The sequence below is a fragment of the Mobula birostris genome, chromosome 2 (assembly GCF_030028105.1).
Source record: "Mobula birostris isolate sMobBir1 chromosome 2, sMobBir1.hap1, whole genome shotgun sequence".
Lineage (NCBI taxonomy): Eukaryota > Metazoa > Chordata > Chondrichthyes > Myliobatiformes > Myliobatidae > Mobula > Mobula birostris.
Genome location: NC_092371.1, coordinates 121170376 through 121191038, shown reverse-complemented (window position 1 = coordinate 121191038; position 20663 = coordinate 121170376). Strand labels below are relative to the sequence as shown.

The 20663-nt window shown below is 42.0% G+C and overlaps 1 protein-coding gene across 1 annotated transcript in view; it reads left to right on the top strand.

Moving 5' to 3' along the window:
* Positions 1 to 2163: 2163 nt before the first annotated feature.
* Positions 2164 to 20663, top strand: part of LOC140190498 (TOG array regulator of axonemal microtubules protein 2-like) — an 89805-nt gene continuing 71305 nt past the window's right edge. The window contains exon 1 of the mRNA XM_072247132.1: positions 2164 to 2282. The gene's annotated coding sequence lies outside the window, so the exon portion shown is untranslated. The remainder of the gene's footprint in view (positions 2283 to 20663) is intronic.

The window sequence follows — 20663 nt, the reverse complement described above, 5'->3', positions numbered from 1 at the left end:
ATAATCTATACATTTCCTAAATAATAAATGTACCACAACTTTTATTTTGAAACATTTTAGAGCTTTGATGTATTTACATTGTTAGTTTTTCAAGTTACAACAGTGTTACAAGTTGTAACAATAAATACAGAATGGAAGTCATTGTTAATAAACCGCCAGCTGACTACAATGTGAAAGATTTTCTTTGTACTGTATTTCATTATACCCTTCAATTAATAAATAAAATCAAAAGTATGTGATTTTCCAATTTTCATTCTAAATATTTATAGTATGCACAGTACAAAAAAGCATTTAAAGTGCTGTGCAGTTTTCAGGTCATGCAAATTTCCTGCACAGAGCAATGGTAGGTCCATGCAGCTGCGTTTCAAAAAAAAAATTAGAGGGAACATTGACAGGGAGAAAGGAATTGTTGATGTTTTAGGTCAAAATTGTGCATCACAGAGGGGGATCAGTGAGAGAGGGACTTGGAGAACTCCCATTGATGATGGGAGGAAAACTTCAAGAAGGGCATAGCCCAATAATACTTCACAGTAGTGTAGTTAAAGGAGACAAAGCCAACAGCAGATGATGGAATTTGGAGCGAAAAATAAACTACTGGGGGATCGAGGGGGAAAGTAATAACTGGTGTTTCAGGTCACAACCCAGTGTCAGGGTTGGAATTGATTGGTTAGGTAGTGCCATGGCAACATAACAGTTAAAGTGACACCGTTACCACTCGAAGCGTTGGAACTCAGAGTTCGGAGTTCAATTCTGGTGCCGTTTTGAAAGGAGTCTGTGCATCCTCCCCATGGGACGTGTATGTTACCTTCGGGTGCCCCCGTTTCCTCCCATACTCCACAGATGAACTGGGTGGGTTAATCAGTCATTGTTAATTGTCCCGTGATTAGACTAGGGATAATTTGGGGCATTGCTTGGTGGTGCGGCATGAAAAACCAGAGGAGCCTATTCCGCACTGTATCTCTAAATAAATAAAAGGATAAAGGAAATATCTGTTTAGTGAGAGGTGAGCGTTGTTACAAGAATAAATTGAGGGTTGTTGGGAGAAGTTAGAGGGTGAAAATGCAAAGATGAGAGAATATACATTGCAGGTCAGGCTGTGCTCATGGGGAGAGAAGAGACTAAACTAATATCACAATGGATGTCTTGCACTTGAAATAGACTGTTCTAATACAGACAGGAGAAAGCAGTTACCTGAAGTTGGAGAGGGGTTGAGGAGGAGAAAAAAAAAGGATCAGCCATGAGTGAATGGTGGAGCAGACTCGATGGGCCAGATGGCCTAATTCTGCTCCCATGTCTTATGGTCTTGTGGTTTTATAGGTCAGTGCTAATTCTGGAAGACTGCAATATGCCCAGACAAGATGAGGTGCTGTTCCTCAAACTCAGTCTTATTACAATAGTGCAGGAGGCCATATTACACAAGAGTCTGATGGAGAATCAATGTGGCAGGCAACAGGAAACTCAGGATCTTGAACACAAGTGCTCTACAGATTGATGACTCGATTTGTGTTAGGGTTTCTCCAGTGTAGAGGAGACTACATGGTGAACATCAAATGCAGTACATCACAGTGGAAGAACTACAACTGGAAGCTGCTTCATCCTGAAAGATCATTTTGATTTTCTCCCAGGACAGTTCAAAAACATAAAAAGGTGAAGAGACTTAAGATTCATGAGAAAGTGCTATAAGAAAGGGAATTAGAAAGTAAAGAGAGAACCTACAGAGTGGGTACCCTCTGAAATGTTGAGGGTAAGGTAATGTGTCTGGTCATAAAAATCTTGTTGGGTCTGGTTTTCTCTCACTCATTCCATATGCTCCACTGGGGTTTCTCCTGAATCCCAGTGGGAATCTCCGGATTTATTTGGAATATTATGCTGGTGAATGATAATCTGTTTAGACAGTAATGTTAAAGCCCCGGCGAGGGACGAACAAAGATTGCTGTATTAGTTGTCAGGTACACACACTGTCACCTACCATTGTACGATAATTATGTGAAGTTAGTCCTTTCAGACCTAATCCTTGAAACATTCCGACCGCCTACTTGGATTCATGGTTGCTATGCAACGCTGTTTGTTCTCTACCTGTTCCTGTTTACTTTAACCTCACTGAACGTCTGGCTGCATTTCGTATACGCTCTTGCTTGAAACGCTGGTGGCATGTGGCAGGAGACGAGGCTGTTGGATTTAACTGCTTCTGGCTTGCATGAAATGAGATGAAAGAGAACCTCCAAGGGAGCAAAGTTGGCAAGCAGCAAGAACAAATGCTTGTGGAGTGTGAAGCTGCAGAGGTCAGTGTGCCTGGTATTTAAAGCATTTGAGTGAGAGAGCGACTGGTTCAAACACCCTGTGAATTACCACCCACTGTAAAGCTTCAGGTTTTTAATCACCTGTCGCAGTGGCCATTCAACCAGCACCTCTTCCTTATCTCTCTCTTCCTTGCTATGTCTGTTCGCACTTGTGGCAGCGAGAGATCGCATCTCCAGGCAGCGTTGGAAAGTTACCGCAGACTTGCCCAAATTTCTGCCCCCGCCCCTCCCCCCGGCAATATTAGAAAACTGGTCCGTTGGATCTTGTTTGTAGGAGTTTGCTTTGCATAAATTAACTTTTGCAGTTTCTACATGACAAAAATGACCACGCTTAAGAAGTACTTTATTCTCTGCAGCATCTTGTGATGTCCCAAGAGGTTGTGAAAGTACGTGTTTTGCTCTCCGCTTTCGCTTTCTCTCATTCTCACCCTCTTCCTCCTCGCTCTCTTATTCTTTCTTTCTCGCTCTTCTTTCTTTCACTCTCTTTCCTCTCTGCCTTGCTCTCTCTCCTGCAATGGAGATGGAGAGATTCAGCGGAGTCAGGTATGGAGCGAGGCTGGGTGGAAGCTGACATTTAATTTTCTGGTTGTGTCAACCAGCAAGCTTGTCTCTGAGTGAGCCGATTGTGGTTAAACCTGACGGACAGCTCACTGAGGGCGAGTGTCAGCGGTGCTGCTCTCACCTGGCCTTTGTCACATTGCTACTTGCTGTGCGCAGTTCGGCTGCCCTGTTTGCAGAGTGCCACTATAAAATTACAGGCTCCTCTTCCCGATACATCTGTACCCTGTGGAAGGTGTCACCGAGTCGCAGAGTCGAACAGCCTGGGAAAAAGGCCTTCGGCCTGACGCCTCCATGCCGACCAGGATGCCTTCCTGAGCATTTTGCCCATATCCCTTTAACCATTTCCTGTCCACGATCCGGTCCAAATGTCTTTTAAACATTGCAATTGTATCTATCACTACCACCTCCTCTGGCAGCTTATTCCATGTACCTGCCACCTTCTGTGCGGACAAACTTGGTCCTCAGGCCTCCTTTAAATCATTGGCCTCTCATCTTACACCTATGTTCTCTGGTTTAAGACTCGCTTACTCAGGGAAATTCTTTATTAGGAGTTTGAAGGATTTGGTATGTCAGCAAAAACCACTCAAAAACTTCTATAGATGTACCATGGGGAGCATTCTGACAGGCTGCATCACTGTCTGGTACAGGGGAGGGGGCTACTGCACAGGACTGAAAGAAGTCAGTGATTCAGGAACAGCTTCTTCCCTTCTGCCACCTGATTCCTAAATGGACATTAAACCTGTGAACGCTGCCTCACTTTTTAAAATATATATTATTTCTGTTTTTGCACGATTTTTAATCTATTCAATTACACATACTGTAAGTGAATTTTTTTCTTCTGTATTATGTATTGCATTAAACTGCCGCTGCTACGTTAACAACTTTCATGACACATGCCAGTGATAATAGACCTGATTCTGAAATGACTGTCACCAACCACCTTATCTGTACCCCTCATAATTATATAAACCTCTGCTCTCATTGATCCTCTTGGTCACCTCCTCAAAAAAAATTCACTCAAATTCATTTGACGTGATTTCAACCCTTCCCCACTCCCAACACATACATACAGCCTATATTGACTACCCCTAATCTGTCCTTGCCTTTCCAAATGCAGATCTTTGTCAGAGGTTACTCTCCTTAAGATAAGAATGGCGACTAACATTGGACTAGAAAGATCCAATCCTGTGACTTCATTGAGCATCCAATGGCCTGGACCACGTTTTTCATTCTGTCTGTACTATTGCAAGTAGGTTAGCTAGCCATTCGGCCTTCTTGCTGCTTCTGGTCCAGGACGATGCCCCCAGCACCACACCTAGCATGTGCTTCTTTCATTGATTCAACCACTGGATGTCAGTACTGCAGCATTTATTGTCCACCCTTACTTGCTGCTGAACCAAGAAGCCAATCTGTCTTGGTGAGTCTGGAGTTAGACAATGCAAGTACAACAGGCTTCCTCTCCTGAACACCACTACAAGCTTTTATGACAGTGGTAGCTCCATGGTCGTCGAGTCATACAGAACAGAAACCGCTCCTTTGGCCCATGAATCCCTGCTGCTCATCTGCCACACATCTTATATTAATCCCTTTTCAAAAAAAATTCACCCAAATTCCCAGCAACTCTCCAGATTCTACCACTTACTTACACACCCGGAGTAACTTTCAATTAACTTGCCCAGTTTTGGGATGTGTGGAGGAACTTCCTTGTGACCGAACCCTACATGGACAGCACTGAAGGTCAAGATCAAACACGGGTCACTGGAGCAGTGAGACAACAGCTCTACCAGCTATGCTGCTGCATTGCAGATAGCCTTACTGAGAGCATGGTCTTGATCTCCAGCTCTATTTAGAACCTGAGAACATAAGAGTAAATAGGACAGGAGTAGGCCATTTGGCCCAGCACTTCTATCCCACCATTCAACATGGCTGATATACCTCAGGCCTCATCTCTTCTTCTTTGCCAGTTTCCTATGACCTTCATTTCTCCCAATCTTTCAGAAAATAAACATCTTTTAAATATTCCAAAACCCTGCTCCCAGACTAAAACATTCCAGAGATTTACCACCCTCGGTGAGAAGAAATTCCTAACTTGTTACAAGGCAAGTGGCCAGTCATTTAAATATAAATTACTTTCAATTCCCCAGCTGCCATGGTGGGAGCCAAACCTATGTCCATACAATAGATCCATTGTTGAGACTGAAGTTGTGTTTCCAATTCAGTCTGTTGGAATGGGCAAACGCTCTGGTCATCAAACATATAACATGGAACAATACAATACAGGATCAGGCCTTTCGGCCCATAATGTCTGTGTTGAACATGATATGAAATTAAAAGGAATCTCTTCTGCATGTACATGATCCATATCCCTCCTTTCCATGAATATTCGCATCTTTTTATAACAACTGATTGTATCTCTTTCCGTCACCTCTCCCAGTTTCTGCTGCTCACTGTATAAAACAACTTGCCCATGCATCTCCTTTATCCTTCACCCCTCTCACCTCAAATGCATGTCTGTTAGTATTTCTCCCATGGGAAAAAAGATTCTGGCTGTCTACCCTATCTATGCATTTCATAGTTATATAAACTATCAGATCTCCTCAGAGCCTCTGATGCTCCAGAGAAAACAACCCGAGTTTGTTCAACCTCTCCTTATAATGTGTACCTTCTAATCCAGACGGCATCCTGGAACCCCTTTCCGAAGCCTCCATATCCTTGTGGTAATGGGGTAATCAGAACTGTGCAACCTTTATACCACTGCAAAATGACTTCCTGACTCTTGTACTCAGTGCTCTGGCCAATGACGTCAAGCTTCTCCATCTACTTGTGTGGCCACTTCCAGTGAAGTATTGACCTTGCTCCCCAAGACCCCCAGGAAATATTGCTCTTCAATTATACACTCCAGTGGTAATCTGCACACCCAAACTTCTCATACTGTCTACAGCCGACACCTCCTGCTTCACTCCTTTCTCATCTGCCAGCTGATTCCTGTGAGGAGTGGTTCTCTACTGATGACTGAGTGAGTGAGCTCGGCTGTGCTCACTGGGATTAGAAAACTGAAAGTGCTTTCCAGCTTGGAGAATCTGGAACTGGGGAACTATGTCCAGATAAGGAATTTATTTAGGACTATGATGAAGAGGATTGTTAATCTGTGGAATTCTGTAGCAGATAGGGCTGGGAATGCTGAATATATTCATGGCTGAGATTGCCAAATATTGGACACTGACGGAAATGGGTGATGTGGAGGTCAGGCAGGGGAGTAGGGGAATGACAGGACAGGCTCAAGGGGATCTACAGCACACTTGTATCGTTACTTCTTTATCTCTGCACTGATCACTAGACAATCTGTGTACCCTCTCCCTCACCATCCCACATCTCAGCAGACCGGAAGGCGCCTATGGGAAAAGATTGGTGTTGCTCGGATTTCCGGCATCTGCAGATTTTCTCTTGTTTGCGGCACGTCTGTCAGTAGTGCAGTGATTAAATTTGGAGCTGAATGGGTAGGGGAGGGGGTGGATTCAGAAGTAAGCAGGTGCAGGTACTGGAGAGGGTTATGGATGGCAAGTGGCACACCTGGTAGAGCCATCTTCTCACAGCGACAGAGACCCAGGTTCAGTACTGACCTCAGATGCTGTCCGAGTGACATTTGCACGTTCTCTCTGTGGCCATGGTGGTTTTTCCGGTGGGTGATATTCTACATTCAAAGATATGTACTGTGGATTGATAGGTTAATTTGGCCCTGTAAATTGTCCCTAATGAGTACCTGGGCGGGAGAATCTGACGGGTTTTGCGAGGACGCGTGGAAAATAAAAATGGGACCAATTTAGGGTTGGTTTTAATGAGTGTTTGATGGTTAGCATGGACTCAGTGGGTTGCAGGACCAGTTTCTGTGTTCTGTCTCTCTATGTCCCTGCCAGAAAGGAGGAGGTGCTGTAGAGAGGAAGGGGAGAGTCAAAGAAGATACGAGCACATGAATGTGTGAATCAGGAATCAGTTTATGTCACTAGTTCAGTGGCTTGACAATGGGTTGTTATTTGGGGAGAGCCAAAACAGATTGGGCCTGGAATCTCTCAAGCTTAGAGAAATGAAAGATGATTGAAAATTCTTATGAAGCTTGACAGGATGGAAATGTTTCCCATGGATGGGATGTCCAGCTCCAGGAGAATTGTCTCAACATAAGGGGTCCAACTTTCAGGACTGAGGTTTGAAGAAATTTCTTCACCCAGAGGGCAATGAATGGTGGGATATGTCCACTCAAGTTTGCTGTGGATGCTCTGTACCTGAATATATTCACAGGGGTGATGGATAGGTTGAGATGTCATGGGGATCAATGGATATGGAGTTCATACAGGAGATAATGTTGAGGTAAGAGGATCTGACATGATCTCACGGAATGGTGGAGCAGGCCTGAGGCCTTGTGTGCTTCCATTTGCTATGTATGAGGTGATGGGGAATTAGATTGATGAAAGTTAGGACTGGGTCAGCCAAAGCCTTGATGACCTTGAGTGAAAAGAGGGAGGCCATCCAGAGGTGAATTATAAGACCGGAGAGACACATCTGCGGATACTGGAATCTGGAGCAAGAAGCAAACTGTTTGTTCTGCGGCAGGTCTTGATCCAACTCTCTGCCTCACAGATACTGCCTGACCCATTGAGTTCATCCAGTAGTTTGATTTTTGTTGTGAACTAGAAGAGTTGGGTCTAGATGTAACAATTAAATTGGAGGTTTCAGTCACACAGCAGCCAAACAATAGAAGTAAAGTGCAGACATGGTACTATTGAATCCACAGATAGGAATTTGCAGAGTCAACTGGGAGTTAAAATGGCACCAAAGTTTAAACTGGTTCAATCCCAGAAGAGTATGGTGGTGGTGCAGTGGTCAAGTTACAGGACTAGGAATGCAAAGGGTTGTTCCAATGGCTGTGGTTCAAATCCCACTGTGGGATTTAACTTCAATGAGCACTCTGGAATTTAGCACTGATGAGAATGGAAGTGCCAGAGTATTGTAAAACTTCATCTGGCTTACTGAGGTCTATCCCTGAGGAGATTTGGCCCTATATGTGACACAGGGACTTTAGTAATCTGACCGGCTCTGAAATGATAAGCCACAGGGATAATTAGGGATGGGTGATAAATACTCACCCTGCCTGTGTTGTCCACGTCTTGGGGACTGAATAGATCGCTGGAAAAGTTGAGTTTTTGTTGGGATACAGTGACAATTATAAAGGAATGTCATTGGGAAACCACACAATGCCAAGTGCAAGAGTGCTGGCACCACCCAACCCTGGCATTCTGTGTAGTATCATTAAGCCCCACGTATCTACTTATCAAAGGCAATTTTGGGCCCCATATCTAAGGAAATTGTCCAGGAAAGGTTCACAAAAATGAGCACACGAATAAAAGGTTGAACGTGCAAGGAGTGTTTGCTAGCTCTGGGCCATATTCAATAGCGTGCAGAAAGACCAGGGGGCATCTTACTGAAATCTACCAGATATTGAAAGGCCTGAATAGGGTGGAGGTGGAGAGGATATTTCCAATTGTAGAAAACTCTGAGATCTGAGGGTCTGAGAATGAATGGAATGCTGTGGAGGCCAAGTCATCAGGTCTAAAGACAGGTTCTTGATTGGTAAAGAGTTTAAAGGTTACAAGGAGCAGACTCAATTTGTAGAATGGGCCAATTCTTCTCCTAAATCTTATGGTCTTTTGGATATTCTGGATGTTCATCCTGTCCTGTTGGCACCGGCTGTTCAGTGGATGATGAATAGTTTTTAATCGATTGCTGGAAATCCAGAAAGAACATGACACATTCCAGATTCTAATCCATTCAGTGGGAGGTCCACATTCCAGCACCAAAAACAGATCTGGTTTCCTACAAATTACAAAGTAAATGAAAACACTCTAAGTGCTTAAAGTGACAACACCTTCCTTTGACAGGCTCCAGCTAAACAATTTATTTATTTATTGAGATACACTGCAGAACAGGCCCTTCCAGCCCTTCAAGCACACCTCCCAGCCACCCTAGCCTCATCACAGGGCAATTTATGATCGATTAACCTATGAACTGGTACATCTTTGGACTGTGGGGGGATACAAGAGCACTCAGAGGAAACCCATGCAGGCACAGGGATGAACTACAAACTTCTTACAGACTGTGGTTGCCAGTACTGTAAAGTGTTGTGCTAACCACTACACTACCACGCTGCCCCAGTGATTACAAAGTATTACCCATTCGCATCTCCTGAAAATAACCTCCTGAGGAAAAAAAATTGCAGGGTTCCCTGTGAACTTGGAGCAGTGTATATCAGTGGAAACCCCCATCATGGAGCATGGAGGTGTAACCGTTTGGGTTGCCCGGAGAAATCGATGGTAGCAGAACATTGCATATGCGATGACCACAGGATTGACTTCGAGGGCTTGAAACCACTGTTCCCCACCAATGGCTTTTAGGACCATGTAGTGAAGGAAGACTAGAGAATAAGAATTTTAACAAAGATGAAGGTCTTGCTGTGAGTAAGAACTGGAATTCAAGTTTAAACAAGGTGGGACAGCAGAAACCTGATTGGTTGAGGACTAACCAATCGGGGGGATGGATGACGGGAGTTGAGCATATATACCACCAGACTAGATGTGCCTAGGCATCATCCCTGATGAAGATGGCAGAGAGTGAAATCAAAATGTTGGTTAAAATTGACACCTGTACCCAGATGGAAAGCCTAGACGTGTTTATGTGGAAAATAATTACGTTTGCAAGCCAACATTTATATATATATAGTTTGATTAAGCATTCTTGTTTGTTTAGGTAATTAATTATGGATAATACATAAAAATACATTAATTGCAGACGTTGTGATGTTATCACGTGATACATATGCACCTCGCTAAAAGTAAAGATGAAGTTACACCCATATTCCTGGATTCCCATGTCTTCCTTTGAATTAATTTAATGTTTTGAAGTTTCAAAACACTACACTGGCATTGAGGTATTTTTAAAAAAATGAGATGGCTACTGACCTGTTAGAGTGCAATGTTTTTCAGAATTGAAGACTCAGGCGAGTTTTTTTTAAAGAAAGCTCGGGAAATGGAAGCATTCAAGGTTCATAAAGATTGAGTACCTGGTGATAATAATCATTAAAAAAAAAGCAGAAATGGTTAGCTACATCAGAAAGATTGTTGAGTTTGATTACACAACAGGTAACTGGCTCATGCATACTGAACTACTGGAACAGTATTTTGAATCAAACGAAAGAGCCAATGAAAAGCGAGTACCATTTTTGCTAAGTACATTGAGTTTAAAAGCATACACTTTGCATCAAAGTGCGACTGCTTCAACCAAACCATCAGAAATGAGCTTTGCTGCTATTGTAAAAATGATGCAGGAACCTTTACAACCGAAGCCTTTGTTGATTACAGATGTTTTAGGTTTCATAAGCGGAATAAAAAGGAAGGGGAGTCCATTTCAGCATAAGTGACTGCTTTGAAGCAATTGTCAGAGCATTGTTAGTTTGGTAATGTGCTTAATCATAGACCAAGAGATGGTTTAGTGAGTGGAATCTTAAAAGAAAACATTCAAAAATGGCTCCTAAGTGAAGTACAGACTACAGTTAAAAGAGCAGTGGAAATCGCTGTTTCAATGGAAACAGAAGACACAGGCGTAATTGAGTTGCAGTCAGGAATGAAAGTGAGTGTGAACAAAATTACAGCATCTAAACAGAAACCAGTCTGATCAAACAAATTGTGTTACTATTGTGGCAGGGGCTCTCAATCAGCAGACCAATGTAGGTTTAAGGGCGAAACTTGCAGAAAGTGCAACAAAGTTAGAGCATGTAGGCCAGACAGAAATAAATGGACTATGCAGGGAAGAGAAAAAGATAAAAGTTCATGTTACAGTTTTAAAAAGAGCATTAATCTGCATGCTGTTGATGAAAATTCTGATAATGATGAGAATGACACAGGATTGTGTAGCCTTAAGATTTACAGTGTGAAAATTAACAACAGACAAGCGATATAGCTTCTGCCGTGAGTGAATGGCAAATTAATTAAAATTGAATTAGACACTGATCCAGCTGTTCAGTCATTCCACAAAATGAGTTGGAACAGCATTTCAAATATAACAAGCTGAAACCTGTAGATACCCGGCTAAGAACTTATACTGGAGAAAAGGGTCACTTCTGTGGGAATGACTTTTATAACTGAGAGATGCAACAACCAACAACCAAAGAGCTTGTATGTGGTAATAACAGAAGGACCAGCTTTTAAAAGTAGATGCAAAGATCAAAGCCCAGGTGGATGAATGGAAAGCTAGTAGGAAAGGAGTCAATGGAGATACAAAGACAGAGGATTCATCAGATGTCGTGGATGCAGAAACCAAGAGGTGCAATTAATAAGAGAGTACTCCAGTGATCTAAATGCACCTTCCCCAGATCAAGATGCACAAACTAGAAGAAAAAGGAGGGAAGAGATGGAGAGAAAGAATGAGAACGAGAAAGAGAATGGTATAAAAGAGAGAAGGAAAGCAAAAGAAAGGGATTGAAGTAGATCCAGAGAGAGTAAAGGAGAAGAAAGGTGTCCAGAGCTGTCAGAATTGCTTTCTGCAGTCTCAGAGTCAACTCCCACAACTACCATGGAGCAGCCCCAAAACCTGAGATTGTTTCACAGCCACAAGTCTCACCTGCCCAGCAGAGTGACCACCCCCCTTGTCAGGAAAGACATTATCCCACAAGAGTAAAAATCCTGCACAGCGATTAAATCTTTAAGTCTGAATGAGACAATTTAAAATTTGCTATGCTATGGATGTCTGTATATAGCATTTGTATTATTTAGAATACTGTATATATAGTTGAGATGCATTCTTTATTCAGTTGGAGTTTATAGCTAAGCAGGAAGGAGTGTTGTATATTTAAAATTTCAATAACTTTTGAGTAATTTGATATGTATATTGTTTGATTATACTTCTTGTTTGTTTAAATAATTAATTATGTGTTATATGTAAAAATACATTAATTGCATACATCATCACAATATCACGTGATACCTGTGCACCTCGCTTAAAGACAAAGTTACCCCTGCATTCCCAGACTCCTGGTCTTTCTTTGAGTTAATTTAATGTTTTGAAGTTACAAAACTTAACACCAATTACCCTACTAGCCCAGATGGGAGGAAATCGGAGCACCCAGAGGAAGCCCATGAGGTCACGGAGAGAATGTACAAACTTCTTACGGAGAGCAGCAGATTTGAACCTGATCACTGGTGCTGCAATAGAACTATGCTACCGTGTCGCCCTATTTTAGATGCATACCAGTTTGATTTTGACAATGTTTAAGGTTCACTTTGTGCAAATGATATAAATAAAATACAAGTGTAAGTGTAACTTGTCACTTGGTACATTCACCAAATACCATTTTGAAAGAGGACCACGTGCATGCGTGAGGAGCCACTGTACCTGTTTGAGTGTGAGCATTCTGGTTATGTGAGAGTCCTGGAATTGAAACAGAACTTCGATTAAAAGCAGAATATGCAGAAAACACTCAGCAGGTCAGGCAAGCCTTGCGGAGAGAAACAGTTAACTTTTAAGGTCAGTGAAACTTCATCAGAATCGGTTTCAAGTAGAAAAGTTACCATTGCCTGGTTATGATCACCCAGTTCTTCTGTCCACACACATTACCTAGCCAGCTGTGTATCAATGTGGTCAGTTCAACTGACCATGCAAACTGGGGATGCGTTCTCCATAGTTTGGGTAGTGTGAAAGGGGTTGGTAAGGTAGTTGGTGAGAAAGTATACCAGTTGGTTGAGGAACCTCTGAAAATTGGAGTCAGTCCCTTCACAAGTGAATTAAGACCAAACCTCCACAAGATAATAATGATCTGCCAAATGACAAAAAAAACTCATTGTCAATTTTAAACCCTGGGAATGAGAGAATTTTGTCAGCAAAAGGCATTATGGGGTACGCAACAGGCACAAAATGCTGGGGGAGCTTAGCATCTATGGAAATGAATAAACAGTTGACGTTTTGAACCGAGACCCTTCTTCTGGACTGGAAAGAAAGGTGGAAGATGCCAGAAGAAGAAGGAGAATAGCGAGAAGGTGAGAGGTGAAGCCAGGTGGGCAGGAAAGGTAAAGAGCTAGGGAGGAAGGGATCTGATAGGTGAGGAGAATGGACCATAGGGAAAAGGGAAGGAGGAGGGGACCCAGGAGGAGGTGATTGGCAGGTAAGAAGAGGTAAGAGGCAAAAGGCTAAAGTGGTGAGTAGAAGAAGAGGGGAGGGGAAGGGAAAACTTATTCATTACTGGAAGGAAAAATTGATATTCATGCTGTCAAGTTGGAGGCTACCCAAATGGAATATAAGGTGTTATGGGATATGCAGAAAAGATGGACGTGGTGTTACATCACAGGTCAGCTACAATCTCCTGAAAAGCAAACAGGCTCTCTGAATAGCCTGCCTCTTCCTTCTGTCTTGGCTCTATTGTTGTCTTGTTTCAGAGCCAAAAAACAAAATGCTAGAAATCTAAACTTATATCAGAGAATGCTACATCTACTCAGCAGGCCATGCTCAATGAATTTGCTTGGAATTATAGCAGTGAAAGCAGAGCTGCAGCCAATAAACAATACTCAACAATAATGAAGGTGTGTTTGCTGTCCAGATGCTCCAGACAACTCATAATTTTATAAACTTCAATAAGATTTCGCCAAAAACTATTGCTTTGGACATCCTCTTCCATGAGCAAAATGAAATGGAACTCTCTGTATTAGTTTTTAACATTTCTGGCCAGGCTTTAGAGCCTGGATCTAACCCAATGTTATTTCCATTCCATTCTCCCTCTGCTGGCTGTGGGTGGCTTTACAACTAGAGGCACCTCCCCAGCGAACGCTAGCGACTGGCGTAGAGTGAAGTGGTGTGTTGTAATATAGCAGCAAATTGCCCGTAGCAACCTGAGGAAATAATTTGCTAAAAATATTGGCTATGGGATAAATATTGTCCAAATATTGATTGCTAGGTAAATATCACTAATTGTGACAAAGATATTTTTACCCTCAGAGGATAGACCTGCATCAGTGCAATATTCTTGCAAATGCTGCTTTGATTGGCGCCCTATCCATTGCCCTAAACATGCACTCATTCCACAATTGACACACCAGACTGTAGTGTGTACCACAACAAATTGCAGAGCATGTGTAAGCTCAGGCTGCTCCAGCAATATCTCCTGAAACCCATGCATTCTGCCACCATAAAGGACAAGGGCAGCAGGTCCATGGGAACCTCTGGCTAAAGATATTCCTCCTCATTTCTGTTCTAAAAGGACACCCTTGCCAGCTTGCCTTAATCTCATGTGACTTAACCTTCTGAATCAACCTACAATGCAGGACCTTGTCAAATACTTTCCTATAGGCTGTATAGACAATGTCTACTGCCCTGCCTTCATCAGTCTTTTGAGTTAGGTCTTAAAAATAAATCAATCAGATTAGTGAGGTGGGATTTCTCCCATGCAAAACCATGACAACTATCCCAATTCAGCCGCTGATTGGATCCAAAGTTGGCTTGGTGATAGGAGGTAGAGGGTGATAGAGGAAGGATTATTCTTCTGATGGGAAGCCCATGACCAGTGGTGGACTTCAGGTGTTGGTAATGAGACCCTTGTTATTTGTGAATGCTGGAGCTATCATTAGGAAATTAGCAGTTGACATACAAGCTGATGGTAGGGAAGGAAATTGTATAAGGTTACAGCAAGGTATGGATCATATAGAAAGATGGGCAGAGCATTAGCAGATGAAAATTAATTGTAGACAAGTTCTAAATGATGCAATTTGTGAAGTCAAGTAGGAGTAGGACAAATACAAGAAATAGTATGGCATCAAGGAACACTGATGAACAAAGATGCCTCATGGTTCAAATCCATAGTCCCCTGCTAGTGGCAACATGATTAGATAGAGAGGTGAAGAAAGTACATTACAAACTTGCCTTCAAAGGTCAGAGCATAGAATATAAAAGTTGGTATGTCATATTGCAAATTTACAAAACATTGATAAGATCGCACTTGAGGTATTGTGTTCAGTTTGGCCTCACAAGTTCTTGGAAGGATGTGTCTATGCTGGAGAGAATGCAGAGAAGATTCACCAGGATGTTACCTGGATTGGAGGACTTTAGTTATGAGGAGAAGTGGAATTTTCTAATAAAATTATAAGTGACATATGCTAGATAAGACACACAAAATGCTGGAGGAACTCAGCAGGTCAGGCAGAATCCATGGAAATAAACAAACAGTCGACATTTTTGTCTGAGACCTTTCTTCAAGACTGAATAAAATATGCCAGATAAAATCTTGTTCCCGTGGTAGGGTATTAAGAATAAATGACCCTAAGTTTAAGGTGAAAGGAAGGAGTTGTAAAAGGGGCGAACGAGCTAATTTTTTACACAAAGAGGGTTGATGTCTCTAATGCACTGCCATAGGACATGGTGGAATTTGAACAGGTGGCTCAGACTATACGTGTGTAGATGGATTAGTTTGGATTTGCATCATGGTCAGTGCATATGTGGTGGGCTAAAAGGCCTATTCCTGTGCTGTAAAGAAATTAGATCAGCATTAAGTCTCTGAGACATTTAGAAAGGCATTTAAATAAGCATGGACCTAATGCAGACAAATGAGCTTAGCACAGCTAGGCTAGAAGGTCAGAATGGACATGATGGACTCAATGGCCTCTTTCAATGCTCTATGACTCTACAGTGCTCTGGGCAAGAGAGGAAACTGGTACTTGGTGAGGCAAGAATCACCTCATGCTGGGAACAAATATCTTGTGCTGTAAACCTGGATCAACATAACCTCCAGTGAGTTGTTTGTGGTGAAAGGAAATGGAAACAATTATTCCAGTACCCCTCCCCCCCACCCATATCTAATCTCCTTTGTTTGCTTAGTTCAGGCGAATGGGCAGTGGATGTTGCAGTGAATACAACCTCGCCAAACTCTGGTCCGTTTGGTCCTTTCCATGCACTATTGAAGGAATTTCTGGTTGCACACCCCTCTCCTTTACCCTTCAGCCCACTGGAATGTTTGAAATCAGCTTGAGCTTGTGGTAATGAGAGAACAACCCAGACCCTCACCTGTCTCCTGAGGGTAGTGTTATTATGCACTTCACAGGCGTGACTGGCAATGTTACATATGGCAAGAGCCACCAGGCAGCAAGTAAATTCTCCATGAACCAGTCCACACTGTCTTTCTGGATATTGAATTATCCTTCCACTTAGCCCATAACCACAATCTACCTGGATCTTTTTCTTGTGAATTCTGCTTATATAATGTGGCAAGTAAGTTTTTCATTCCACCTGTGCATATGACAATAAATTGATTTTGAAGTTTATTTGTTTATTTATTCAGTGACTTTGACTTTGAAATCTGTTTGAATTCTTACCATTAGCACTCCAAGAGTAGAGATATAGTGTGATCAGTTCAGAACAGCGCATGATGAAATGCACCAATATCTTTGCTATACATCTTTATTAGTCACGATGGATTTAAACAACTCAGAGATTCAAACAATCACTTAACTCTAGGTTTGCAACCTTTTTTGTTACATAACTCTTAATTTATTTTCACAACTTCCAAAACCAACTTCCTGTATTCAAAATTCAAAGTAAATATATTATCAATGTACATATTTATCACCATATACAACATTGAAATTCATTTTCTTAAGGGCATTGTCAAGAAATCCATAATAGAATTAAGGAAAGGCTGCCTTGAACTTGGGCATTCAACCAGTATGCAAAAGACAACAAAATGTGCAAATGCAAAAAGAAAGAAATAATAGTAATAATAAATAAATTAGCAATAAATACGGAGAATATGAGATGAAGAGTCATTGAAGGGAGTCCATTGGCTGTGGGAACATTTCAATGATGGGGAGAGTGAAGTTGAGTGAAGTTATCCCCTTTGGTTCAAGAGCCTGATGGTTGAGGGGTAATAACTGTTCCTGAACCTGGTGGTGTGGGTCCTGAGTTTCCTGTACCTTCTTCCTGATGGCAGCAGTGAGAAGCGTTCATGTCCTGAGTGGTGGGATCCCTGATATGGATGCTGCTTTCCTGTGACAACGCTCTGTGTAGGTGTGGTCACTGGTGGGGAGGGCTTTACCTGTAATGGACTGGGCCATATCCACTACTTTTGGTAGGATTTTCCATTTAAGGGCATTAGTGCTTCCATAGCAGGCTGTGATGCAACCAGTCAATATACTTTCCACTACATGTCTATGGACGTTTGTCAAAGTTGTCATGCTGTATTCAAGTATCACTCTCTCTCTGTGAACCTAGCTGGGGGTTTGATCTTGATGCGTTCCTCTCTGAGTTCCTGACTCGGGATCATCTTCTTCAGTGCCAGTGTTTGTCTACACTCCTTGCTCCCTCAGTAAAACAGCCAACATGTGTGTAACTGTATAGGTTGTCGGTGGGCATAATTTGAAGTATTGTATGGAGTTTTGGTCACCTATCTGCATGAAGAATGCAATTAGGATTGGAAGAATGCAGGGATGTTGCAGGCACTTGAGGAACTGATTTGTTGGGAGAGGTTAAATAGGATAGGACTTTATTCTGTGGAACGTGGAAGATTGAGGGGATATAGATGCAAACAATGTTGTGAGGGGTATAGGTAGGGTAAATCAAGCAGGCTTTTTCCGCTGAGGTTGGCTGAAACAGCAACTGGAGTTCTTGGGTTAGGATGGGGGGGGGGAATGTTTAAGAGGAAATTCTTCACTCAGAGGATGGTGAGAGTGTGCAATGGGCTGCCAGCACAAGTGGTGGATGCAGGTTTGATTTCAATATTTAAGAGGTAGTTGAGTCATTACATGAATGGGAGAGTTATGGAAGGCTATGGTGTAGGTGGAATGCTCTGCCATAAACAGCTGTGGAGGCCTAGACTGTGGGTATATTTAAAGTGAAAATTGATAGCTCCCTGATAGGTCAGGGCATCAAAGGTTATGGCGAGAAGGCAGGTGTATGGAGTTGAGTGGAATCTGGGATCAGCCATGATGGAATAGTGGAACAGACTCGATGGGCTGAATGGCCTAATTCTGCTCCTATATCTTACGATCTTATAATCAAAGACCCCATACACCACAGTGATTCTTCTCCCACACCCCTTCAGGGAGAAGACACAAAAGCATGTATCACCCGACTCAAGGACAGCTTCTATCCTGCTGTTGTAAGATTATTAAATGGTCTCTTCGTGCAATAAGACGGATTATTGACTTCATAAGCTTCTTGTTTGTGAATTTGCACCTTATTGTCTACCTGCATTGCACTTTCTCTGAAACTGCAACACTGATTCTGTATTCTGTTATTATTTTTCCCTGTACTACCTCAGTGAACTGCCGTAATGAAATGATCTGTATGGAGGGAATGTTAAACTGAGATTTTCACTGAACCTCAGTACATGCGACACAGTAATAAACTAATTTACCAATGGTTGGTCTCCTGAGTCGCTGCTGCTAAACATTCCTTAAGGCGCCTTTCATTCATTTCTTCCCAGCCCTCCCAATCATTATTTAATTTCTTTATTGCTTTTATACATCCTCAATTCCAAATCTTATCCGTACAAATATGTGTTTCCTTAACTTCTTCAAATTGATGCTGATGCCCCCCTAACAATTCTTTTAACCATTTGGTTTCTAAATTGCTAGAGTGTTTATTTGAATGGGTGGTGGTGTGGAGATACATCTCTACCAAAGAGGGTAAAAGGTGCTGGCCTGGGCAAGGTGTAGCACCTGCTTAGCCCCCCCTATCAGGGTCATGTGAAGCCATGGAAGCAGGTCATATAAGCAGCCAGTGCACATCACAAGTTTTGATTCTGCGATTACTGACACCAGGCAGACAATCTCTGAAGAGTATTGATAATAGCTGGTGTCAACTATTATCACCCAGTAGAAGGCAATGGCAAAACCACTTCTGTAGAACTATGGTTGCCTACGTCATATGATAAGGCACATAATGATGATGATTATGATGTTTATTGGAGAATTTGCTATCTATCAAATGTCCTTTTCCATGCAATGTCAAGTCCCAAACACCCCTGCTCTGCCATTCCTATCTTCCAGATAGCTTACAGTGAATGTTTATAGTGGGATACAGCTCTCTCAGTGAAATTTTCACTTTAGACCAATAAAGTGTCAAATACATGACTTTCCTTCAATGTGCTTCTTTGTTCTGTGGTTTCCTACAACTAGGTTGCAAAGAATCTTCCCAAAGCCAGGTGGGACACTTGACATATTCTGGCTGCTACAGCAGAAAATTAACATGTAGGTACAACTACTCCTCATTGTTTATCAATATATCTGGTGTTCCATGGGGCCAAGTGACATAGGAGCATAATCAGGCCATTTAGCCCAACAATCTGCTCTGTCACTTGATCACAGCTGATTTATTTTCCCTCTCAACTCTATTCTCCTGTCTTCCTCTTGTAACTTTTGACACCTTTGCTAATCAAGAAACTATCAACCTCTACTTCAATTATACCCAAAGATGGCCTCCACAGGCAATGAGTTTCACAGATGGATCACTCTCTGGCTAAAGAAATTCCTTCTCATCTCTGTTCGAAAAGGAAGCCCTTCTATTCTGAGGCTATGCGCTCTGGTCCTAGACTCCCCCACTTTTGGAAGTATCCCTTCCATGTCCACTCTATCTAGGACTTTCAATAATAGGTACCTTTCAATGAGAATATTTTTCTTTTCTCATTTCCAACAAGTACACACTCAGAACCATCAAATGCTCATCATAGTTAGCTCTTTCATTCCTGGAATCTTTCTGGTGAACCTCCTCTCCCCTCTCCAATGCCAGCACATCCTTTCCTAGATCTGGGGCCCAAATCTGCTCACAGGACTCCAAATGTGGTCTGACCAATGCCTTATATAGTCTCAGCATTACATCCTTGCTTTTATATTCTAGTCCTCTTGAAACGAATGCTAACATTGTATTTGCCTTCCCTACCACCGACTCAGCCTGCAAGTTAATCTTCAGTGAATCCTAACTTTCACTCAGGCACCCAAGTCTCTTTGTACCTCTGATTTCTGAATTCACTCTCCATTTAGAAAGTAACCTATGCCATTAGAGAGATATCAGAGAGTTTACACAAAACAGATACCACAGATTGTTTTATTATATTGATATTCCTCCTGGATTGTCATCATAATAGCAGCTCAGTCAGAACGTTGGATAAGATTCCCAATCCAGAATAAACTGCATTATATTACAATACTGTTGAGGTATGGTTACTGTATCTAGTGACTCTCTTGTGTATTTTGGACAAGTTCGATTTACAATGTCTATAAAAACGGAACCTGAGAATACCCAGTAAAATTGTGGAAATGCATAACAGGTCAGACAGCATCCGTGGAGAGAGAGAAAATGTAATGTTCCAGGTCAATGGCTTTTCATCAGAACTCCTCGAACTGTTTGTTTTGCCATTCCCAGGAAATTCCACATATCATGCTCATTTCCCTCTCTCGCCCTGTTTCTTTAAAATGCTTTTGTTTATGGTCATTGCTCAAGCTCCTTATCATTTGACCCGTCTTAAACTATCTCAATATCATTTCGGTCTTATCATGTTCAAGTTTAATGTCATCTGACTGTACATTTATACAACCAAATGAAACAATATTCCTCCAGACCACGGTGCACCTATGCAATATTTATCACCCACAGTGCATAAACCAAAATATTACACTATAAGTGTTAATAAAATATAATTCAAAATGCATGTAGTAAAGCACATCACAGGTAAACAGTCATCATCATGGCTTGGCTTTGCGAATGAAGATTTAGGAAGAGGGCTGC